The 21,187-nt window shown below is 46.2% G+C and overlaps 1 protein-coding gene across 4 annotated transcripts in view; it reads left to right on the forward strand.

The window, feature by feature from the left end:
* Positions 1-21,187, forward strand: part of KANSL1 (KAT8 regulatory NSL complex subunit 1) — a 75,334-nt gene that overhangs the window by 18,472 nt on the left and 35,675 nt on the right. The gene's annotated exons all lie outside the window — the stretch shown is intronic.

Consider the following 21,187-nt stretch of genomic DNA (forward strand, 5'->3'; position numbering starts at 1 on the left):
TTTGTTCCAAACCCAGAATTTTCCCTGGGAGTGCATACCTGGGAGTTTTTTTCCCTGGGAGTGTTTTGCAAAAATCTCTTAAAATCTCATATTCTGAGTCTAGTCTGTGTGAAATCTTGCTTGCATCAGTAGATGGTCTCTTCCACCCCGATGGACGTGTTGAACCTCAGTCTGTGAAGTGTCATTATGGTCAACAAAAAGATCCCAGCACGGGCACAGGGGTCCTGGCTGGAATGCCAGTGGCTTTCACATCCAGGCTGGAAATAGTCACCAGGACTTCTGAATTCCTGCACTGTCCTGGGGTTGTTCATATCTCTCTGGAGAAATCTTTGAATGGATTTGGATACCTTTTGTCCAGGCTGTGTTAGTGACTGGTCGAGGGCTGTGTGACACAGATTTTACTGAGCTGGGTGGATGTGAACTGTGGGCACTTGGTAACTTCAGCATCCTCTGAGAACATGCTCATGTGGATGGGTGCCAGTAACCAGATGTTACAGCTTTTGAATATCAAATTCCGGTTAAATGTCACATTGTGTTTTGGGATGGTGGCGCAGGATGAATTTCTGCGTGTGAAGTTGTAAATGTGGCTTGAGATTGGGTTTTTCCCAGTGCAAAGCTGGTAGCTAGCTTATCATGTGATCTCTCCTGGGTGGACATAAAAGGCCTTCTTGTGCTGTTAGAAACAAGAGTTTAGTAACTTTATTCCTGTTTTATAACATCCACAAACTTACTGTTGGGATTAGTAATAGAATTGTATTTCTAAGCCTTGTAGTAGTTATTGGAGGAGACATTTGATGAAAAATCTGTCCAAAATAATATTAAATTTCCCATATTGTGGGTTTCATGGCTTCACGTGTTGTCTAGCAAAGTGAAATTTCTTTGCCACTCCTTAATCCCAAGAGGAAGTGCAGCATTCAGAGCCATGGCGCATGAAATTCTTTGCTGACTTTTCCGCCCCTTGCGTTAGTCACGCCTTCATGTTCTGAGTGCTCTTAAAAAGCCCAAGATTCGAAAGCTAATAAAAAAGCTGATCCCTCTGTTGTCTCTGGGTTCAGAAGCTGGTGTGTATGCATGCTGGCATCTAGGCCAGGCCCACCAAAGCCCGTGTAAAGTTGGTGCCTGTGGCTATTCAGGAATGAGCCATCCTGGCACTGACCGTCCTGTTGGATGGGTGCTGTGACATTGGCCCAAGCTCTGGCACTGCCGAGCTCAGTGCCTGTTGGTGCTTGTCAGTGGAGCTCCTCAAGTCACCCTTAAGAGCTGGTAGAAGCTTCTGAGCACATCTAAATACCGTTCTTCTCCAGCAGTGCCAGGAGGCAGGAAGGGAAGAGCTGAGTTTTCCACTGGGAAGCTGCCTTGGACCAGCTGATGGTACAGAGCCATTGTTGGGCATCTGTGTGAGTGCAGAGGCTGCTCAAGTAGGGCTGGAGTTTTTGTCTTTCTGAATTTACTTCTTTAGAAGGAAGACATGAACCCTGATTATTTTAATTTTGATAGTGAGATGGAATATCTCAGTGTGTAATGGAGGCATTCCAAGCCCAAGCCCACCTGGATGTGTTCTGTGTAACCTGCTTTAGGAGACCCTGCCTTGGGTGATCTCCAGAGGTCCCTTCCAACCCCAGCAGTTCTGTGATTCTGTACACTTCTCATTGCTCACCATCCCTTGGTTCTGCATTGCTTCTGGATGCCCCTGCTTTGCCCCAAAAAAATCTCCTGTTTCCCTCTAGACCTTTAGTGAGAGCTGTGGCACCAGCAGTGTCTCAGAGCTGCTGGCCATGAGTGGCCATGTCACCGACCACCTCAGAGATTCAAGTAGGAGCACCCAAAAGAGACAAAGACATGTTTACATCATGCTTAGATAAGAGCTGACCTTTGAGTTTTTCTGGTGTGGTGACATTCCAGAAGCGGTATCTGGTCAAGGACAGACTTTGAAGCATTTGTACTGTTCTGACCTGCCTGATCTCAGCCACAGAGCACCATCTCCCTGAGAAATCCTTCATTCCAGTGGTGTTAGGGATGTATCAGAACTTGGTAGGTCCTTTTAAAGCACTCCCAGACCTGCTGCCCAGGAAGGTGCTGCCATTCAGGTGCATAACCAGGCCATCATGTAATGCATAAACAAAGCAGGGAGGGATTTGTTACACCTTTGGGAAGCCCTGCCAGCCGTGGGCTTGGTTTGAGGAGGTGCTCCTGGTTCTCAGGCTGCCGATGGATGGGGAAGGCAGGTGTGTGCAGGCAGGGCTGGGTTGTGCTGAGTCCTTTGCTTTGTGTGCATCAAGGACCACCCTGCTGGATTGTGTCTGCTGCCAGGTCAGCAATGCACAGGTCTGCTTCACAGCTGGGATTGCCTAGAGCAGTGCGAGCAGTGCAGAGTGAGGATCAGGAGAGCAGCTTTGCCTTTGCCAGGAGGTGAGGAAGGAAGGCAGGTGGGAGTCTCCCATGTGGAGAATCCAAACTTCCTTGGCTGGGTGTGACTGGAGGCAGCAGTGCCTGAGAAACCTGTGCGACTGTCAAAGAGCCCAGGTGCCCTTTGGGGGTGGGCAGGCCCTGGCACAGGTGCCCAGAGCAGCTGGGGCTGCCCCTGCATCCCTGGCAGTGCCCAAGGCCAGGCTGGACAGGGCTTGGAGCAGCCTGGGACAGTGGAAGGTGTCCCTGCCATGGCAGGGGTGGCACTGCATGAGCTTTAAGGTCCCTTCCAAGGCAAACCATTCCATGGTTTTATGTTGCTGTCAGCATGCTGGAACTGCTTGTGAAATGTGGTTCAGAGAAGGATGTGGAATTCTTCCCAGTGCTGGAGGGCTGCTGGCTGAAATCTGGTTTGTGTGGCTGAGTGATGGTTTAGGAAGTCACCAAAGTCCTGTTGTTTTTCTGTGTCCCTGTGCTAATACATTTAAACAAGAAATATTTCATGTGGCTTGTACACTTTTATAGTAGTTGTTCTTCTCAGAATGGTGGTTTCTTTGGTTGTGTTGGATTTGCCTGCAGACAAATTTAATCAGAATTTCTCAATTATTTTTGGCTGGTTGGTGACCTGTGCTATGCAGTGATGTAGACACGAGCTAGTGAGTGGTAGGTGATTTAGTTCAACTTTAGTCTGTACCATGGAAAAATTTTCTGAAAAGGTAATGAAACCAAATATTTAACTGGGACTTATCTTTTAGCTCATGGTTTTCTTATCTGGAAAGTCACTGTTGGGTTGGCAGTTGCATCGAGCTGCTGAGAGGGAACTGAAGTTCCTAGTGACCAACTTCTCACACCCCTGGCTTCCCACAGAACCTTTCCAAGGGTCAGACAGTCCCTACAGTATTCACTTGTGGTTGTTATGATGCCTATGGCCACAATGCCTGAGCACACTTTAATTATTCCCATTTACTGAAGGGAAATCCCAGCACCTTCTGCACTTTGGTGTTGCAGTGAATCATTTCACAGCCTGTGTGTTGTCTCCTCCCTGCACTGCGTCACGTTGTGCTGCTGGGATCTCAGAGTGGCTGGCTTGGAGTAGTAATTAACATTTCTCACAACTGCTTTTCCCAGCACTGATTTCCAAGTCCTGTGTTGGAGGTGAATGCATGGGGCGCTTGGGTTGGGGGTTGCTTGAGGAGTGGCTGCAGTGGGTGCATCAGCTGACTGAGAAATGGGATTATGGGATTTTAATCTTTTCCCTTGATTATGTTTTTCTAGTGATAAATGATAATGAAGCCTGTATCTCAAAGCCCATTAAATAATATTTCTCAAATCCATGACTTTATGGAGCTGTGGTTCAGATGGCAGATCCCACACCTAATTCAGAAATCAAATCCCACACCATGGGGACTAAGGAATCTTTTCCTACTGGTCACAAACATGTTTCACTAAATTATTTATGCAGAACAATCCTAAAAGTTTGTCTCTTACTCTTTATCACTTTTTCAGTCACCTGCTTGACACTTTGGGTGTTTTTTTGTTGAATTTTAGCTGTGCTTGTGGGTACTGATGACAGCAAGGTGCTTAACTGTATTTTTTAGCTGTTTATGAGAACTTGCTTGTGTATTGTCTGAGTTGTTAGTCTCAGCAGTGATGTGCTGGTCAGGCGAGAAGTCCTGAAAGCTCTTTCAGAAAGAGAGAGCAAATCCTGAAGTGTTTTTGCTTAGCCTTTGAAGGCAGAACAATAGAGTGGCTGATTGTTCAAAAATGCTTAATCAGGTATCTGAAGTAAGTAGGACACTCCAAGTCCCTCTTGCTTTTAAGGAAAGAGGGCAAACAAGAATAGTCAGTTATTTCTCAAAGAGATGCTGGTCCTAGTGCACTTTTTACAGACATTATGGGTGTCTAATAAGTTGTTTCTGACTTTTATTAGAGCCTTGATCCTCGTTCAGACCTCAGTGGAGAGTGGCAGGGAGGTTTGGTGTAGGTCAGTGGCCATCCACAGACCTCAGATAAGGCAGCGTGGTTGTCTTTCATTTGAGAGGGAGTTTGGTGCTTTGGTTTAAATGTATCTATTTAGGCTGAAAGCCCCTTCCACCCCAGAGCAATCTGGGATTCTGTGAACCAGCACTCAGAGCTGGGTCACACGTGCAAGGAATAGCATTTGGATCAGTGCTGCGTGGAGGAAAAGGTTTGAATTTGGTGTGTGGGGTGTTGAATGCAGACAAAGCATCTTTCTGGCAGATGCCTTTAGTGCCCCTGCAGCGTTTTGGGCTGTTCTGTTCAGAGCCAGGTCTTCTCTCCCTGCTTGTCAGGCTGGGCTGGTGTATGGAAGATAATGCAGAGGGCTGGGAATGATTTGTGTCTGGTACTGCCAATAAGCTGCTCTTTGTCTCTCTAGCCCTTACCCAGTGGGGCAGCGAGTAAGAACAGGCTCTAGTTCACATTTTCTAGGAGTTGTGGGTGACACCGTGAATAGGGTTGTGTAAATATTTACTTTACTTTTCATTGGAAAAAGCCTGTCACAACATCTGAAGCAGCAGAAAAAAAAATTTTTTTAGAAGTTTGTGAATGTGAACTGGTGTTAAAAAACCCAGTGTGGTACTTATCTGCTTTGCTGCAGTCTCCTCTGAAATTGAAGTCAGTGTTTGAGCGAGGGAAAGGGGCCCTGTTTAGAGCTAATCTCCAATATTGAAGTCTAATATACCTCTGTGGGGGATGGGAAAAGACTTTTACACAGTGTTACACCAGCATCTGCAGGCTGACCCAGCTCAGAGCTGCGTTTTTATTCATGCTGGTACTGACAGAAGACAACAAATGACTGCATGGCTGAGATTACAAGTGGAGCAAGGGTGAACGTGGAATTCCTTAAGGAGGAGATTGTAAAGGTACTCCCAGGTGTTTTCCTCAAAGATTTGGGGTTTCATTCTGCAGTGACGTGGGCTTCCCCCCCTTCTGTTCTCTCCTCCTGTGGATCCGTTCTGGTTGCACTCGCTCAGCAGTGCTAGACTTCCAGCTGGGGGAAAATGTTTTTCTTGCTAAACTGGCACTACCCCAAGAGATTTTTCCACGGAGTGTGTTTTGGGCACACCCTGGATGTGGGGCGTTTTGCAAGTGTCTCGTTTCAAAGGCTTGGAGAGCTCGGTGTCTCTGCTGGGCCATCCTCAGATAAAACCCTTTAGGTGGGGGAGAATTAAAAGAATTGGCTTAGGTTTTATTTGCTGGATTTTGGAATGAAAGGAAGGGCTTAAAAATATAAATAGGTGAGGGCCTGTGTATTGACTAGGAATTCAGATGGGAAGTGGGAAGAGAAGCTTGAATCGCCGTTGGGTTTGTTGCAGTTGCCCTTCTCATCTCTGGAGCCAACTGGGACTGATTCAACTCTCCAGTGCATTTGGAGTTGTCTCTGGTTGTGGCTCTCTGCATTTGAAAGATTTGCTTTCACTTGAAGTACTGGAATGGTTTGCTTAAGTAAGATCCAGCTCCTTCTTTTCTTTACCTTTTTTTTCTTTTTTTTTTTTTCCTGTCCTATTTCTTTTCACCCCCCTCTGACCTTCCCTGGGATAAGGTTACTTTCTGGAATGCCTGCTCCAGGTTTGACCTCAGCACTGAGCAAGCTATTTATGGGAAGGGTACCTGGCACAGGCATGCCGAGTTAAGGATTTGCTAAGGATGCCTGGGATTTTCCTGTAAAATGTGCTGTTTCATTGCATTGCATCAGCAGTGAGGGGCACGATGCTTTGGTGAAGGAGGATGTTTAAAAGGGGACAGAGTCTTGTGCTGTTGAGACTTCCTGTTCACTGCTTTTGTTACGGGCTCAAAAATTCTGCAGCAAACTGGTCACGTGGAGAGGGTGTTTTCCCTTTTCCTGCCCCTCCCAAACCAGCCTGAGCTCTGTGCCAAAGTGTGCCCTGCCAGTGCTGTCCTGGCTGTGCCGGGCAGGGAGGGTCAGCCTGGACAGAGAGGGCAGATCCGGGCAGGGAGGGCAGATCCGGGCAGGGAGGGCAGATCCAGGCAGGGAGGGCAGCCCTGGGCAGGGAGGGCAGATCCAGGCAGGGAGGGTCACTCTGGGTAAGGATGGCAGCCTGGGCAGGGAGGGCAGATCCAGGTAGGGATGGCAGCCTGAGCAGGGAGGGTCAGCCTAGGCTGTGAGGGCAGCCCTGGGCAGGGATGGCAGCCCCGGGTAGGGAGGGTCACCCTGGGCAGGGATGGCAGCCTGAGCAGGGAGGGTCACTCTGGGCAGGGATGGCAGCCCCAGGTAGGGAGGGTCACTCTGGGCAGGGATGGCAGCCCCGGGTAGGGAGGGTCACTCTGGGTAAGGATGGCAGCCTGAGCAGGGAGGGTCACTCTGGGCATGGAGGGTCACTCTGGGCAGGGATGGCAGCCCCAGCATTGAGGGCAGCCCCAGGGTGTGGTTGGGGCTGTGTGGGGCCAGGATCTGTCAGGTCAGTGAGGTGAGCTCCTGGCAGATGGAGCTGGCTCCGTTCTCTCCCCATGCTCGTGTGCAAGCGCGGTGTCTCAGTGCAAAACGAGATGTTCCCTGCGATAGTGGTGGCACAGCTCGGCTGGCGCATCCCGTGACGCGCCTGCTTCTGAGGCACTTCAGTCCCTGCTGCCTTATGAATGAGCACAGGGTGCTCTCTGCACAACTCCCTGATTCTCAGAGAGCCTCTGTTTTAAAGAGGTAGAGCTCCTGTCTGTTCAGTCCGTGCATCCTGCCTCTGTAAATGCACTCACAGAATCACAGAGCGCTTTAGGTGGGAAAGGACCTTCAAGTTCATGCAGTGCCACCCCGCCATGGCAGGGACACCTTGCACTGTCCCAGGCTGCTCCAAACCCCAGTGTCCAGCCTGGCCTTGGGCACTCCCAGGGATGCAGGGGCAGCCCCAGCTGCTCTGCTCAGAATGGAATTCCAGAGAGTTTTGAATGTCATTTTGCTGCCTCAGAAGTGCCTCCTTTCAGGGTGGATTTGTGAAAAGTGACTTTGTTTGGCTGCTGACTTAATGAAATACTCAGTAATTTAAAGCAATGCCAAAAAAATGCATAACACCTCCCCCCCCCACTATAATAGTGACTTTTTTAATATTAGGCTCAAAACATTTGATCATCAAATTACCCAAAGAGGGAACTAAGGATGATCAGGGTTCTCCTCATGCAGCAGAGCTTTAGGCTTTTGTATTTTGTGACATTTTTGCAGTTTCCATAGTAACACAACGATGTTGTAAGAAATGTTGCAAGAATTTTATTTGTGTGAGGGAGGACTTTCAAATATTAATGGAAAGCAGTGTGAATTGGAGGGAAATGTGTGTGATGGGAGGCAGAGGGAAGGGTTTGATGTAGTGCCTGGAGTGAGCAGCCATCCGTACATTGAACTGGTCCTGGCCAGCAAACAGGAAAATAAGAGAGCTTCAGTCATCTGGGAAATGTTTACCACGAAGTCTTTCTGGTGCTGTAGGTGAAGCTTGGGAATATCTGCTGTTGCTCCTTCTCCTGGTCCAGGTAAAGAACATTTTGTCTCCAAAGTGCTTCTCATCTCAGCCCATGTGCAGTTAGAGCTTCAGCTCCTCCCATGATGTTAAAGATTTGGAGCTGTTACCCACTGGCATTCATGGGGGGCTTTAGGCTTAGTTGAGATAAAATTGAATGTCTTCATTTAGAAGCCTTGAGGCAGCTCATAGGCTCAATCTGCATTTCCTGAATTCCCTGGTGGCTCCCCTTTAATACCCAGTGCTGAGCTTTAGCTGTTTCAGGGCTGGTGATGTTGCATTAGCAAATCCACTCCTGAGAGGGAACCAGAGAGGTTTTTTTGTGGGTGCCATAGACAGAAATTGAGACAGGGATCTGTCTGAGCAGGGCACAGCTTCAGTGCTCAGCGATCCTGGCTCTGCTCTGACAAAACTGCACTGCTGTGCTCCCAGCTCCTGCTCCCTGTGCTTTGATGGGAGGAGGTGATGGCTCTTCCTGTTCCTGGTGACTTTTTTCTCCCACATCCCAATGGCCAGGGGCAGAATATTTCTGTTCAGCAGCTGTTGCTATTCCTAGGCTGGGACAGTTGCATGAATAAAAATTGCAGCAGCTAAATCTGCCTATTTTTGTGTGAATTGGAGCCCTTCTCCATGTGACTTCTGCTATTCCCGTGCTGGCTATTTCAAAAAAATGAGACAATCAGCCTTCTGTAGATGTGCATTTTGAATGCAGAACACTTGCAGGGCTCTTGCTCCATGTATGCAACATTTTGTGGTGTTGGCTTTTACTGTCTCAGGCTAAAACAAGAAAATTATTCTCTCTCTGCTCCTTTCATGTCGTAGGTAGCTCTCCTGCCATTAGCAGAGATTTCTGAAAGTCAAAGGCAAGGTGCTGTTTATACTGAGACAGCAGAAAATAATGTTAAGAAACTAAGCACATTAGGAAATCTCCCAAAGCATCAACCACTTTTCCTACGTCAGGGTGGATTAAATTGATGCAAATTAATTTTCAAGTATTTTTCATTGTGATGGACACAGCTGAGTGTCGTGTAATGACTTCTCCAAGGTTCGTTGTGTGTACATTGGTCCAAATCATCCCATTTCAAATAAAATAAATCTGTTTGAGTAGTAGCCAGCCACTTAAGGAGGATTCCTCGGTGTGGTGATTCATATTGTGCCTAAAGACTGCTTTCCATACTCAGCCCTCACTCTCCCCCCTACCATCCCCCTCTCCCTGCCTCTGGAAATGGGCAGGAAGCCCAAACCAGCTTAACTCTGACTTATTTAAGCCTACTTTTAATAAGTAATACTTGTAAAAAATCTTACCTGAAGGCTCTGATTGACGTTGTGTTGTGTATTAGATGTTAACCTGGTTTATGAAGTGTGTAACTGCTGGTATTTCTTTTTTGGCTGCCTTTTTCCTGCATTTTAAATTCTTCCTAACAGGCTGGAGTTACATCTGTCTCCAGTTACGGTGGTTCTGTGCTGGTTCACTCTTTTGTGTGAATCTTTCACTTGTCAGACCTGCCCCAGTGCCCCTCCTCGAGTATTCATGGCTGGGTCTTTTGAATGGAAAGAGTTCTGTTTCTTTTAGCAGCTAATTCTCCTGCATGCTGCCTCTTGAGATAGTATTTATTTCAAAATGGGATCCTCTGAGGAGAGAAAATGTTCACAACCCATCCTAGTTGTCAGTGGCACAGCTCTGCCTTTGTTTTTCCACCTTTTTTCTCTGTACCAGGCATGCTTTGATTATGTTAAACTCCTGAAACCAAAGCCCTCCAGGCTGGGTACAGGTAAGCCCTGATCAGATTAGCTGCTCTGCAAATTGGGTTGGTTATTGTGCCAGTGTTTTCTTGTGCTTGAGCAATGAATTTGTGTGCCAGGACAAGGTGCTCCTCTCTGAAAAATTAAAGGAAAAATGACTCGATTGAGTGTTTTAATGGCTTTAGTGAAAATTATCACAGAGTATCTGGAGTTGGAAGAGAATCACCACACAGAGACCCCAACAATCCCACCCTGTGCCTCTTTTGCTCCCACATTAAAAACACGCTCTGTGAAAACTTAGTAGTGCTCAGTGATGCAGCTCTTTGAAAGAGGAGGATGAGGAGAAAATGTAGTGGGTGTTTTGTTCGTTGTTGTCACGTCTGTGAAGATTCTGGTTGTGAATTCCCAGCTGCTTTTAGCTGTGATGCTTGGAACAGCAGTGACTGCAGGACTCCAGCAGGGAGGGACCCTCTGCAGCCCCTCACAGACTAACGAGGTGGTCCCCACTAATGAGGGTCTGTTCTGGAGCCCAGTGTTATGGGTGAATCTGCTGGAGGAATCCTCTCTTTATTGTTTTCCTCTGATGTCGCGGCATTCCTCAAAATCCCTTTCATCTACTTCCTGTCTGCTTGTTAACAACCATCTGCATGCAGAGCACTTGGCTACTTTCAGTCTTTGCCTTACATAATTTTAAGTTTTCCCCCCCTCCTCCTTTTGGAGCTTTCTGCTAGGATTTTTTTTTTCCTCTCTGATGTAGGTGTTTGAATTTTTTCAGCTAGTCAAACTAGTACATAAAGTGATCTTCCTGTTCTGGGCTTGCTGCAGTTGTCATACTGGGGAGAAAAAAATTGGTTTTACTTCAATTTATTAGGCACGGGAGAAAACGTTGCTGCCCAGAGCAGCTGTGGCTGCCTCATCCCTGGCAGTGCCCAAGGCCAGGTTGGATGGGACTTGGAGCAGCCTGGGACAGTGGAAGGTGTCCCTGCCCAGGGCTGGGGTGGCACTGGGTGAGCTTTGAGGTCCCTTCCCAACCCAAACCATTCTGTGATTCTGTAAAGCTGTGTAATTTTCCTTCCAGTTTGAGAGACCGCAACCAAAATTTTCAAGAAAGCATGTCCAGGGAAACCTTTTCTCTTTTTTTTTTCCTTATTTTTCTGTTTCTACTCTTGGGTCCTACAGAGCTCTGCTGGAGTTTTAAAGTGAGTTAAAACTCACTTTTTATGAGTGATGCTCATTGCCCAGCCATTGGGGATTTTGTTGGATGAGGAATAGTGGGATGTGCCTGTCCTGGTTGCCCTTGGGAACTGCTGACCTGGTACAAATGGGGAGTATTAATTGAAGTAATGGAGCTCTCCTGGGTTTCGCTTCATTTCTGAGAGTAGTTTGTCCAAAAGCATCTTGGTTTATTCATTTAGCTGATGCTTGGTGGGATAAAGGGAGTTCTGAGAATTTGTGATTATCTCCTTAGCTGTGGCTCATGCTGCTGTCTCAGAAAGGAGACAGGTAGTTCCCCTCCTCCTCTTCCTCCTCTTCCTCCCTGCCACAGAGAGAGCAGCAGCTGCCTGGCTCCCTCCAGGATTAATCATCTCCATCGAACCTCTGATCAGGTTTTGATACAACTAGGGCAGAGAGCTGATGGAGAAGTGTTGTCTTCATTCACAGAGAGGTCTTGGAGAATGTAGAAATCCATGCAGAAATCTCTCTTTTCCAGTCACTGTAATTGCCTGTTAGCTCAGAGCTGGGTAATGTCACTTCTGAAGCTGCATTTATTGCACAAGATGGTGTGATAATTTCAGAGGGACATTTTCCCTTTTACCAAGGCTCTTTTTTATTTAGATGGAAACGTCCCACCCTCTCTAGTAGTCATGAACTCCCTGGCCCTTCGAGGGAGCTGACAGTGCAGAGCTGCACTGGCTGATCACAGTTCTAGTTCTTACCACAGCTTGTTCCAGCTCCTCTAATGAAAAAAAAATTGTCATATCTCTTCCAGAGCTGGGAATCCTCTAGATCTGGGGAGGTGCAAATGTGTAATGCTTTGGCTGCAGGTCCTGCTTGGCCCTTGGACCCTTGCAGGCTGTGCAGTAATGGACTCGCAGCCACGGCTCTTTGTCCCTGCTGCAGTGACTTTTGTGTTGGCTTTTGTTGTGAAACTCTTGGCTTCAGAGTTTGTGAATGTGTTTGAAAACCTCCCATGTGTTGTAGGCTTTCTTCTGACACGTGCAGGGAGTTGGATGGGCTGGGAGAAGGACGCAGTCCCAAAGCTGGGAACCCTCAGCTCAGGCTGGGTACCCTGTGATGGATGGGGAGCGGTCCCTGGGGCTGGGAGGGCTCAGGCTGTTTGCAGCACTCTTCAGAGATCCCAGTGTGTTGAGAAGGAGGGTTCTGAGCCTGTTTGCAGCACTCTCCAGAGGTCCCAGTGGGGTTGGATGGGGCAGGAGAAGGATGCAGTCCCAAAGATGGGAACCTTCAGCTCAGGCTGGGGTACCCTGTGATGGATGGGGAGCAGTCCCTGGAGCTGGGAGGGCTCTCAGCCTGTTTGCAGCACTCTCCGGAGATCCCAGTGGGTTGAGGAGGGTTCTGAGCCTGTTTGCAGCACTCTCCAGAGATCCCAGTGGGTTGGATGGGCTGGGAGAAGGATGCAGTCCCAAAGCTGGGAACCCTCAGCTCAGGCTGGGGTACCCTGAGATGGATGGGGAGCAGTCCCTGGGGATGGGAGGGCTCAGGCTGTTTTCAGCACTCTCCAGAGATCCCAGTGGGTTGAGGAGGGTTCTGAGCCTGTTCTCAGCACTCTCCAGAGGTCCCAGTGGGTTGAGGAGGGCTCTCAGGCTGTTCTCAGCACTCTTCAGAAGTCCCCCTGGGTTGAGAAGCTCTATTCTGTTCCTTGTGTGAACCTTTTGTAGTTTTACCAAGAATTAAGGTCTGGGCAATGTTGCAATACTCCAACTATTCTCATTTGCTGCCTTTCCTCATGGATTATTTGACTGAAGGTTGCCCCAGTTCAGTTTTTTTGGCTCTTATGCTGGCTTTTAGATATGTGAATGTGACATGCTCTGCTTCTGCTGGTAAATAAAAAAACTAAATTAAATAAAAGGCCTCGTATTCACATCTCTAGAAAAGCCCAACTCCTAGAAAGTGGTGACTGCAGGGTGAGTAATGCTCCATTCACTCCCACTCCCTCTTCCCCCAAAAGAACAGGAAAACCCTCCTGAACACATCTTTGATAAAAAACCCTCCTGATGAGATTGATGTCTTGATTTTTTAAGAGACTGAGGAGATTTGGGATAACGATGGAAGCTCTGCTGCTTGGATGAGATGTTTGAATGCCACCAATCAAAATATCTTCTAAAAATATCCCATCTTCAGGAAGAATCCATTCTTGCAAATTGGAGCCCAGTATTGCAACTGTTGGTTGCAAAGGGTCCAAATTAAAGAAACACACTGCTATTCCTCTCTCTTTTCTCCCTTTCCAACTCCTTATAGAAATGCTGGATTATTTATTGCAGACTTCACACAGCATAAAAATAAAATTAGAGTATGAGATGCTCCAAACTGTGGCACTTGAAATGCAGTGGAGTTTGCTCAGAAGGTGGAGAGTGGCCTGATTGCTCTACAGATACTTTTACTCTGTCTCCTGCCTTGTGTCTTGGCATGAAACAAACATTATCTAGTCCTTGTGAAAAGTCCTGGAGTAGAGAGTGTGTCTTGGCTGAACCTGATTGAAAGGGCTGAGGAAAATCTATCCAAGAAAAATAAATTTCTGGTGGAGCAGCCAACAGAGTGTGTGACATGAATCACTTCTGGAGGGATGGGGGTGGTACACAAAGGTGGTTTTGATTTGGCTCTGGGAAATGTGGATGAAATGGGGGGGGTAAAGACCATTTTTATGTGTCCTTACAGACATAATTAAGATACAACCATCTCTTTATAGCCTGGAATAATTCAGTTTGTGGTGTTTTCTCACCACTTCTTGTTCCCATGGCTTCTCCTTCCACCTTGTACCCTGAACTTTCTGATCTTCTCTAGATCTTACAGAAGAGCTTCTCCCTTTTCTCCTGCTCTGTGGCCCATGGAGTTGGGTATCTCAGGGCACTGTTTGCTTTCATCCCAGAGGGAGTTTGATGCATTGGTTTAAATTTAACTTTCTTGGGTGAGGTTTTAGCTGTTTTGGGGCAGAGCAGAGGCCTCATCCCCAAAGTGCCAGCAGAGCCCCACAGAGCTGCTGGTGTGGGGTTCCTAGGCTGCCCCAGCTCTGGGGTTGTGGTGGTGTTCACAGGGGTCTTAGGATGAGGATCTGACTCCATGTTTCAGAAGGCTTGATTTATTATTTTATGATATATATTATATTAAAACTATACTAAAGGAATAGAAGAAAGGATTTCATCAGAAGGCTGGCTAAGAATAGAAAAAGAAAGAATCCTAACAAAGGCTTGTGACAGACTGAGACAGTCTGGACAGCTGGACTGTGATTGCCCATTGATTAGAAACAACCACATGAGCCCAATCCCAGATGCACCTGTTGCATTCCACAGCAGCAGATAACCATTGGTTACCTTTTGTTCCTGAGGCCTCTCAGCCTCTCAGGAGGAAATATCCTGGAGGAAAGGATTTCTCAGAGAATACCATGGCTGCATGGGGTTATTGGCTTGCAGAGGTATCTCACAGGGCTGTTTAGGGAGGGAGGGCAGAGGAGCTGAAAATCAGCCCTGGGTGCCAAGGGCACGGCTCCCTGCTGCTGTCTGTGGTTGCCTCCTCTCCCTGTCCCTCCCCTTGCTCCTGCAGGTGAGGCAGGAGCTCCCCTGTTTGCATTTACAGCAGGGAGGAGCCGTGTAGCAGTGGCAAACCTGCCACGTCTGCTCGATACAGACCCGCATTGTCCTTGACGAGGAAAGAGCCTTCCAGTAACTCACCTTGCCAGCAAGAAAGAGGATTTCTTTTTTCTTTTTTTATTAAGAGCAGCTGAGTTGCTTGGAATCAGTGTGGTGTTTAGTGACACCCAAGGAGGATGTACTTCTGTGAATAGAAAATGCTGCTTAATTGCTCAAGACAGCAGTTTATTCTTTCACGTTATGGAATTCCAGTCTGTGTGAACCCAGCAATGTGGCTCTGAAGTCATTATTTTGATTTCTTGCTCGCTGCCTTGACGTAGTAGAAAGCATCTCTCCCTTGCAGAATGAAATGCTGAATCTGTTTTAAATGAGATTAAATTAATACTGTGTTCTGGGGGGGCTCCTTTACAAAGAATCAGCAGCATTCTGCTCTTCTGCAGGACTGTGTTAATCATCAGACATGAGCTGAAGGACTGTGGCCACGTAAAGCTGTGTAACAGCCCAGCAGAAAGCTGGAAAATGCTGAAGGGATAACTCAGGTATCTCTGGGAAGAGAAGCAGGCTGCAGGAATCCTGAGTCACAGAAATAAATGTAATAGACTATATGTTTCCCAAACAGCAGCTGAATCCGACTGTTCCAAAATAAAATGGCTTTGTTTTCTCTTTCACATGTGACGTAGAGTCCTTTTTATAGCTTCTTGTGTTTTTTAAGCTACAGGGAATTGTGAATGACTTGTGTGAATTTATAGTGAGTTTTGAAAGGCTCGGAAGCATTTTGGGGTGTGTGTGTGTGTATGTACACACTCTGTGCGTGGTATACAACCAACATTTTAAAGAAGTCTCTGTGTTTATTTAGACCCCAGCAGTTTGAGGCCCATGCTCTCATCTCTGTAGTTACAGGTATGGTTAAGTTTGTTGGCTGCAAGGAGGAAATATGCAGTTTCTTTTTCAATGCAATCTCATTATAATTTTATTAAAGCAGGTTTTAGGGCAAGCAGGAGGTGATGTGTAGGTCACTGGGTAAAAACAACTGTTTTGAGAGCTTGAATATGGAATCTTAATGTGTGTGGCAGAGTTCATCCATGCTGGTTAGAGGTTATTCTAAAGTTTGAAACATCTCTTCTAGAATTTTTATCTTTATGTGGATAGAAGAATGCAAAATACTTAAACATGGTTCAATTCCTATATCTTGGTGCCTTGTTTCTGGCTTGTGCACCACTGGTGTTTTATCTTAGTTCTCTGACTTGCTGTGGCAAAAGCAGAGAGCTGTTAGATAAGGAGCTTTTAAAGATGTGACTTGTCAGTAAGAAAACAGCCTGTAAGCCTTGCTTAGTCAGCCTTTAGATGAAATTAAGTGGTTGCAAATTAATTTGTTCTTAATAAATTAAACTGAATGGAGTTACCAGTTTGTCCAGGACTTTGTTTAGATGGTCCAATAGACGTCTTGGAGCTTTTATTTTTGTTGTAAGTTCTGTTTTTATATCAGAGGACATAAATCATGAGTTCTTTGTTGCCTTATGAAGGTCAACATCAGGATTCTCCTGTATCAGTCTGGACTGGTGTCTCTGGGGAGGAAAGTTTTGCCCAAAACCAGTACTGCTGCATTTTAGCTCACATCAGCTTTACTCTCCCCTTTTTTCTTCCCCACTGGAGACTGTGAAGGCATCTGCTGCTCCATTTTTAAATGGAAGAGGATATCCTGGAGATTAAATATTGCCTGTGCATGCTCTGTGTCTCAAGCTGCAGTTGTAACAGCATTGCCTATTGCCCCAGATCCTCAAGGATGAGGCTTTCACAGGCTCTTAGCAGGAATAGTTGGCATAGTTTGCATGCAAGGATGATTCTTTAAAGTAAAATAAGTATAAATTATCCTTGACCGAAGCCCAAGTGGGTTTTTGCAGCATTTTGGTTTTTTTCCTTAGGGAAATAAGGGGAAAGTGCTGCTCTGGGAGGTAAGGCTTTATCTGTGGAATGTGCCTAAACATCCTCTTGTAACCCTTCCCTGGTGAGCACAAAGCATTTGTGCTGTCTGTAAAACCGTTTGCATTGAGCTGAGGAAGAGCTGGGATCAAAAAGGGCCTTGGTGCTTCTCTGAGGTTCACTGGGTCACTGTGGCCACCTCTGTGCACTCCCCGAGCTCTTCCAGCCCTAACAGGTGTCTCCCTGAAAATATGTGCCAGTGTTTGCTGTCTGCTGGGGGAGAACAGTGTTCCTTTGTTGCTGTTTGGAGAGAGGAGGGAAGCCAGCCAAGTTCAGTGCTGCTTCATGGCAGAACATATCTCAGGGCTTTGAAGTCGTGTGCTTTTTAAAATAAGAGCATCTAGACTGCAGCTCTGCAGTTCTTTCTTGCATTCACTGAAATGTGCTCCAGTCACAGACATGTTCTTCTACTAAGATTTCTTCTATTAAAATTCTGTCCATTTTTAATCCTCTTTCTGTTACTGCTCTGATGTTTGGGAGGGAGCTGCAAGTTCTCTGTCCTTTTGGGGGGACACACAGCAAACCCAAAAACTCTGCTAGTCAGTCATCTTCTTGGTCTCAAACACTACCTCTTTCAAAAACCTGGCCTCTAACTTTGGACATCTCTTCAATTCCTAGGGAGATAAAAGCAAAGGTCTTGATGCAAGAAATGTTGCCTGTCAAAATAAGTTAATAAGACCCTGGCAAAGGTTTTATTTCCTGGAGAGTGTTTGGGTGAACTTGATGTTTTCCCCATTCGTTTTGTGGGAATCTCTGGATCTGGGTGCAGTTGGAAGCTGAAAAAGATCAGGGTGTCCTGTGTGGAGGAATTTGGGAAGAGGGTGGCAGTGGAAGTTGAGTGGTTTTGGGAAGTTTTTGGTCACAGGTCCTGGGAGACAAAATTCTCAGGAGATGTAACAAAACATGGTCTCCCTTTATAGCAGTCGAGTTTCCACAGGGGGAAGATTTGTACATGAGCGTCCTGTTAAATCTCCCATTTTCACAGGGAGCTTTACTGTGGGGTTGGGAGAGGGGATGCATGGTGTGCTAGGCTGCTGCAGTTGGCAGTGAACTGAGGTAACAACCTCCTCCCTGAGAGCTCCTGAGAGTTGCCAGCACAGATTAAACTCCATTCACTCCATGTCAGATTCTCCTCTCTTCCATGCAGCAGGAATTTGTCTCCTGCAGGAAGCACTGAGCACGTGATGGGGATGCTGCCACTGGGACGATGATTTCTTATGGCTGAAAGTGCTTCTGATCGTTCCTGAAATAAATTGCTTTTATTTCTGCTCTTTGCCTTGCCAAATACCCCAAAGCTGTGTGTTCACCTTCCCCCAGCAGTTGTGGAGCTGTTGGGTAGAGCCAGTCCCCTGTTTCTGTTCCAGTTTCTCTGAAAGCAGAGAGAGAAAGCTTAATGGGTAGTTTTTAATTTCCTTAGTAGACAGTTCAGAATCCATATGGGAGAGAGGCTCTGTGATAGCTGCATTCTTACTGCGTGGGGAAGATTTTACTTCACAGCTCTTTCCCTCTTAATCACCAAAGATTCTTCATCTTCACCAAAGATTCATTCTACACTTCTGTAGTGAAGCTGTTTTCTAGAGAACCATGCTTAAATGGTACCATGAGCACTTGGATGTCTCTCTTGCATGTGAGAACGTATAAAAGCTGTGACATTCTTCACTAGTGCACACCTTTCTGGGAAAATCAGTGTTAATACATCTCTCAGTAACTCCTGCAGCTGGGGTTTGTGGCCTCAGCAACTCTTTTTGCTGTGATTGCAAATACTTGAGCATCTTTTTATTCTCACGAGGCCAAGGATGGCTCCTGTTTGTCCATAGGAAGGGCTTGAATCACAAACTTGGGCTTCAAACATGCAAAACACTTGTGGTGAGATAAATTGGGTTTGCAGGCTGCCAGCTGCCCCTGCTGCATTGTGCACAGAGGGATGTAAGGCCTTGCTGCTGCTGCTTTGGGATGGGTGAGAGCCACCCCAGGGATGCCCAGGTGCTCCTCAGGGCAGCTCCATATCCCAGGATTTGGGAATCACAGTAACAAGGATAAGATTCACAGCTCCAGCCAGGCTGGTTTTCATTAGGAGTAAAGAAAAATGTGAAGCCCTAGGAATTTTGTCAAGGCTTTTGATATGTGAGTACTCGGTGTTCTGCAAGAGGAAAATAAACTTTGATTAAAGACTAAACTCTGTTCCAGAAGCTGCCAGCACAATACAGAGAGGCTTGTTCAGATAGGAGGAGTGAGACCTGAGCTGGGTGTTTGGTTGAAGCCACTTGCTGTGGCTTTCCATGAGGCTGCCATGCTTTCTGTGGAAACTTGGAAGCTTATTTGATTGCTTCTTGCCTGAATCTCGTTTTGGAACTTACTATACATAAATATTTATATAAATGTTCAATGTTTATATAGAATACTTTGGGAACCTTTTAGATCTTTTCTTTCGCTGAAGTTTCTCATTGAAGGGGTTTGGTGTCTCACTGTGAAGGTCAGAAAAATTTTATGGGCCTTAAATTTGAGACTTTTTAAGCTCTCTGGGTATCCCATGACAAAAATGAGGCTGCTTTTTCTCCTTGTTTTGAGGATAATCTTCTGCCATTTAGGAATGGGTTTTGATATTATTTACCTTTAGGAACTTGACTGTATGGATTTCTGTCCCATGTCTCCAAAAAGCAGACATTTGTGGAGCTGTGTACTGACAAGCAGAAAGACAAAATCGGAGTGATCTGCTCTGGAAAGAATCCAAGTGTTTTAATTTGTGTGTATGTAATTCTAGTATCTCTCCTAGAGCCAAGTCTGCCCTTCTTAGACTTGATGATAATGCTTAGCACACAAGAGTGTTTTAATCCTGAAAGCACTGCACAAACATGAACTAACCTGGCAGTTGAGCCTTAAACTTTTCTAGGTGACGTTTACTCAGGCATGAGAGACACTATATTATATATATATAATAATTATATATGTATAAAATAATTTTTAACATCTATATACACACACTAACATATATGATCTAAATCCCTCTTGTCTGATAGATGAATAAATAGCTGGTGGTGGAGGGAGACTGAAATGCCTTTTGTGTGTGAATCACCTGATGTGCTCAGCAGCCCCGTGACCACTGTGAGCCCAGCACTGATCCATCCTCCTGGAGAGAGGCTTCAGATTTCCAGGGAGCTCAGGCTGATGTCATTGCTGTGAAATGAGGCAGCAGTGAGCTTCCACTCCCTCTGCTTGGGAACTGGATCCCAAAGCTTTTCTGGCGTAATTCCATGTTCCAGAAACCACTGTCCTCCCGTTGCTGCCATACTGCTGGTAATTACTTCATGTAGGCAGGCAAAGGGCAGAATTAGGTGAGCTGAATGGTTGAAGGAAACACAGTTATAGAATAAAAAAATCCCAGACTGGTTTGGGTAGGCAGGGACCTCAAAGCTCATCCAGTGCCACCCCTGCCATGGCAGGGACACCTTCCACTGTCCCAGGCTGCTCCAAACTCTGTCCAGCCTGGCCTTGGGCACTGCCAGGGATCCAGGGGCAGCCGCAGCTTTTTCCTTTTTCTCTTCTTAACTTTATTTTTTTAAATTATTTTTGTTTGAAAATATTTTAAATTTAAATTACTCTGCAGATACCTTTGTCAGGACCTGCAGAAGAGGCCCTCTGCTGTTTTGTGTGGGGGGATTGGGCAGCTTGGAGCTGCTGCCATTCCCAGGGCAGGAGGACACATCACGGGTGTTTAAGTCCTTGAGAACCATTCCTGGCTCCCTCAGATTGTGGTGCAGCTTTAAAAACCTTTATCTTTGTGCTTTTGCTGAGGGTTATTGTTGCTTCCCTTAGTTCCCTTAGCAGAAGAGGTGGCCTTTTTCTTTGGTGTCTTGGCAGATTTCCTCTTAAGTCTTATTTTAGCGAGCTGAAAGAGGAAGAGAGGGCACAGGGTGCTTTTTGAAGCCATATTCACTGAGGATTTATTCCCACCAGCGTTGTAAAAGTCTGGAATAGTTACTCTGGAATTCTTTGCTGTTTTGAAGCAATTAGTTTCTTGGTTTCTCAGTTGTGAAGTAGAAGATGTCCTATAAAAGGAGAATATATCCAGGAGAAGCATTGAAACACAGAAAGAAGGGTCACAGGTTTTACTCACTGCCCCAGGATTTACCCACTTTGTCTTGGGACAGGCATGGGAAGATGGAACAAACATGGTCAGCTCTCTTCATCGTGGAATAGTGGGTGATTGAACAGAATTTCTGCATGATGAATTTGGATGTTTATTAAATTCCTTCCCCATTCCCTCACTTTTGTCCCTCTTTCTGTAGCTTTGTGAAGTGCATGGAGTGCAGATGCAGAGATGCTCCACTGCTGCAATTAGATAATGTTTCTGCACACGTTTTCTGTGAGAACAGCTGAAGATGGGCGCAGCCTGTCCTGGCCTGTGAAATCAACAGAGGCCTAATTTTTCTTTAAAAAAAAAAAAAAAAAACACAAAAAACCCCCAGTTCAGTTATTACTAAATACATCTTAAAATGCTTTGAGTTTTGTCAACAGTGTGAGCAGCAGAAAGGGAGGGAGGCAGATGCTGGTGATGGGTTTTGCTCTGCAGGTGCTGGAGGGAAAACTGAGCACTGATTTTGCAGGTCTGGCTGTGTCACCTCTGTCACACTGTGTCTCTTTTTCCATTAGCTGCAGGACAATCTGAGTAATCAGATTCCCTAGTGAATGGGGGCTGGACACTTTCCTTGTTTGCTCTTGTCTCAGTGTGTGATTCAGAGTTTTGACTGG

The sequence above is a fragment of the Molothrus aeneus genome, chromosome 28, assembly GCF_037042795.1.
Source record: "Molothrus aeneus isolate 106 chromosome 28, BPBGC_Maene_1.0, whole genome shotgun sequence".
NCBI classification, from domain to species: Eukaryota; Metazoa; Chordata; class Aves; order Passeriformes; family Icteridae; genus Molothrus; species Molothrus aeneus.